This window comes from Galeopterus variegatus, unplaced genomic scaffold (assembly GCF_000696425.1).
Source record: "Galeopterus variegatus unplaced genomic scaffold, G_variegatus-3.0.2 Scaffold12566, whole genome shotgun sequence".
Lineage (NCBI taxonomy): Eukaryota > Metazoa > Chordata > Mammalia > Dermoptera > Cynocephalidae > Galeopterus > Galeopterus variegatus.
The window spans coordinates 21701-26195 of record NW_007738677.1 but is presented as its reverse complement, the minus strand read 5'-3'; positions in this window follow the sequence as shown (position 1 = coordinate 26195).

The window sequence follows — 4495 nt, the reverse complement described above, 5'->3', positions numbered from 1 at the left end:
TGAAGTATCATTTCATGCCACTTAGACTGGCCATTATCAAAAAGACAGAGAATAACAAATGATGGCAAGGATGTGGAGAAAGGGGAACTCTACTACACCGCTGGTGGGAATGCAAATTAGTGCAGATATTATGGAAAACAGCACGGAGATTCCTCAAACAACTACAAATGGAACTGCCCTATAATTCAGCAATCCCACTGCAGGATGTATACCCAAAGGAACAGAAATTATCATGTGGAAGGGATACCTGCTCCCCTGTGTTTATCGCAGCTCTATTTACAAAAGCTAAGAGTTGGAACCAACCTAAATGTCCATCAATGGACAACTGGAAAAGGAAAATGTGATAAGTATACACAATAAAATACTGCTCTCCCATAAAAAAGAATGAAATTCTGCCATTCACAGCAACATGGATGAATTTACAGAAAATTATGTTAAGTGAAATAAGCCATGAACAGAAAGAGAAATACCACATGTCCTCACTCATAAGTGGGAGCTGGAAAAAGAAAAAAGAAAAGAAAAGAAAAAAAGAAAAATACAACAATTGCAATAATTCATTAAACTTTCAAAAGGAGAGAAAGGAACTGAAGCTGTCAGATACACGAAGTGGGTAACGGGTTAGGGAGAAATTGGTAAAGAACTATAAAAAATGTTTACATGTGTAATGATAAAATGAAATAAAGGTTTACTGTCTTTGGGGTTTGAAAAATAAACAAGTAAAGATCTTAATTGGCTTTATTTGTGATTCTAGAATTGGCCAAAACCTTATTACATAAAATAGAAAAAGCGTTCCAGTAGGTTAAGCAGAGGGGGTTGGTTTTATGAACAGAAAAGAGATTGTAGAAAGCAGAAACAAAGAACAAAAATGTGGACTGGTTATTTCAAAGTTACTTTCCGTATGAGGTAGGTACAAAGAGACAGAACAATTGAGAATGAGCAGATTGGTTAATATCAGGTTACTTCAGGTTACCTTTTCATCGTAAAGATCAAAACAAAGGGAAATTCATTTTCATGCTGATTAAAAGTCTGAAACTGACCTATCTGGGAAATTGGCTGTTATCTTTTTCTTCTGATTTCTCCAAAGGTCAAATAACAACTACGATTTGGTTTGGTGACAGGGACATTTAGCATGGGTGACTCCAGTTTGATTTTGAACTTGGTCTGTTAGCACCTACTGCAGAAGCTCAGTCCAAAACAATAACCTCCTATAATTTTTAATTAAGAGAATCAACTGCTATAGAAAAACAGGAGAGGAAATTAAATGCCTTCCAAAAAATATTTATTTAAATACTTTAAAAAATACATGATTTTTATAAGATTCCAATGATCCTTTAGCAGTTTCTTTGTTTTAAAGTATCCTTTTTTTGTTATTTTCNTTGGTCTGTTAGCACCTACTGCAGAAGCTCAGTCCAAAACAATAACCTCCTATAATTTTTAATTAAGAGAATCAACTGCTATAGAAAAACAGGAGAGGAAATTAAATGCCTTCCAAAAAATATTTATTTAAATACTTTAAAAAATACATGATTTTTAAAAGATTCCAATGATCCTTTAGCAGTTTCTTTGTTTTAAAGTATCCTTTTTTTGTTATTTTCTTGTTTGCCTTTTTCTTTCTGCCTCTTGTTTTCATCTGCAAATTAGATTATTTTTACCTTTGTGGAACAGTTGTTGGTATAAGTTACTTGATTCTTTTTCTAGTTTGATTAACTGACCTCCTTTAATACCTTTTTACCATTGTTCTAAATGGAATTTATATTAACACCACCATGTTGTTTATTTTAATTGTTGTTCGTCTTTATGTCTTCTTACTTCTGCTACTGCCCTCAGCTCTCTATTCACTGAAATATATTTCACAAGCAATGTTTCTACTTTGTTTTCATGTCTGCCAAGCAAAGCAAGGAAGTTGTAAATATTAACCTAATGTTCTGGAGACAAACCACTAAAGATAAAAAGTACTAGCACATCAAATCTGACTTGATGAATAAAATCTGTTATTATTCTGATTAGTAAGTATACCTAGAAAATGAAATACAGAAGAATCACTCTTACTGTCATCTTTATTTTGAATTTTAGGAATCAATTCAGTCATCTCTTTGGGGACTGCAAGATTTCAGAGTGCTTGACACTAAATCCATAATGAAAAAAAATTCTGCAGTGGTTTTACGGTTCACGAGGAAATAAAAAATATATGTATATGTGTAAATAAATAAGTGAAATACATAATTAAACAGTGTGGTATGGAACTTTTTTTCCGACTGTAAAAGATTGACTTGCATGGAACTTTCCCTACAATAAAAAAACTTACAGAAACTAGTTAAAATGTATGAAACAGATCTTTTCAAACATTCAGAAAAACAGAAAGGGACTGTGATACAAATATAGGAAAATTATCTAGGGAAGCCTATACTGTTCCTGCCTTTCCACCTGGAGACAATTTTTTTTTCAGTATCCTTATGTTTATTTGATAAGGGGAGAAAGGAAAGCCTGGGTCACCCCCTGTTCCCTGTTTGTCCCAGCAAAGCTAGCTTCCCCTTGCCTCCTCTTTGTGGGCAATGGGGGAGGAACAGATGGGCATGGGGGCCTCAGGGACTAGCAGAAGAGGTGAGCAGGGTGGGAGGTGGGTCCCAAGGGGAGATGCAGGGTGCCCAGGATGGGAAAGGATGGCTAGCCTCGTGTTTGCATGCAGTGCCACGGTGGAAGGCTGTAGTGTGTGCCCAGAAGAGCCCAGTGAGCAGACTGTCAGTTACATGTGTGTGAAATGGGAAAGTACCAGGGGTGCTGGATTTCTTGAGGTTTTGCTCCCATCTGACCTGGTCTCCCATTTGCCCCTCCAGGCCTCAGGTTGCCTCATCTGCGATATGAACAGGTATTCGCCTATTCAGGCTGCATGTGGGGAGGAGGAAAGGAGGTGGGGACTGGGTGGGGTTGGAGCAAATCTAGGGGGTGGCAAGCAAACAAGCAGGGGTAGGACCCCAGCAGGTGGCTACCATAAATGCTACTGGAGTTTAGCCATCCTGAGCTATACTGTTTTGTGCTGAACATCCCTTTCTCTCTGTGCCTATTTCTCCTTTGTCCCTCCCCCTCCCATCCCAGCCGCCTGCTAATCCGACTTCTCACCATCATCCTCCTGATGGGCGTCACCATCGTGGCTGTTCTTGTCTTTCTTGGAGAGGTGGGCCTGGGAGCCCAGCACCTACAGCAATAGGAAGCCAGTGTCCACAATGACTACCAGCAGTGCAGGTGGCTACAGCCCCACGGGCAGTGGGGTCAGGGGCAGGGCCAGAGCCCAAAGCTGGGACAACTTGTGGGCCTGGAGCTGCTGTGGATGATGGAGTTCAGCTCGGGAGCAGTGACCTGCTTAGCCCTCTGGATGGCTCCCAAGACCGGATGCTGGTGCACCTTACAGCAAAGTGGATGAACTCCATGCCATATACTTATGACAAAAGCTAATTCAAGTAACAGGTTTGGAAAGTTCACATATTTCTGTGTACAGCAAAATAAACGTGTATCCACCTGAGTTCTATCAGAAAATAGAAACCACAGTGAGTTAAACAGAGGAAGTATAATAGATTTAGTAATCTGTAATTTAAAAAATAAGACATCAGGAAACTCTAAACAGAACCCTAGGGCTAAAGGAGAATATCCACAGAAGAACCACCTTGGAAGAGCTATGTGGAAAGAAGGCTGACTAGAAGTGTCTGACACTAGATCCTCACACACACAAGGGGACCAAGACAACAAACAGATGCATATTGACTAAAATGACTAAAGAAATATGTTGCAGAGCACCAAGGGAGAGATGAAATCCTTGTAAGTGTAGAAAAATAGGAAAAGCACCATAGAGAACAGAACAAGGCATCCAGTCTCTGCTGCACCACAGGGNAAAATAGGAAAAGCACCATAGAGAACAGAACAAGGCATCCAGTCTCTGCTGCACCACAGGGACCAGCGTGGAGCCAGGCAGAGAGAAGATAAGCTGGAAAAACCCCAGCTGTTTCCACTGCTGCCAGAAATTTCTGCCACAAGAAAGTTTCACAGTCTTTTCAAGCCCCAAACCCAGCTGGAGTGTAGCTGGGAGTTTGTGCCACCAAACGGCCTCATAGAAAAAGCCCTGGGAAAAGAAACTTCCCCTCCCCACCCAAGCTGCTAAGGCACAGTGCCATCTTGACAATGAACCCATGGCTGAAGCTAGAGTGTGCTCCACCCTGGACCAAGCAAAACTGACTCCCTCCATCCTGAGGTCCTCCCTACATTGTGCCATGTTCATACAGGCACCAGCAGGACAACCATCCTGGCTACCTAGAGCTTAGGTCAGACAAAAAGACCATACCCCAGCATTGAACCCACATGGCAACCCCTACCCTCCAGGTGGGTGGACAGATCTGCTGAGTGGTAAAGCTACCAATGTGCCCTCCTCCCACATTCATGTGTACACACTCTTGCACAACCCACTGGCCCACCGTGTTCACAGGTGCTTGCACCAGCAGTCAGCCAG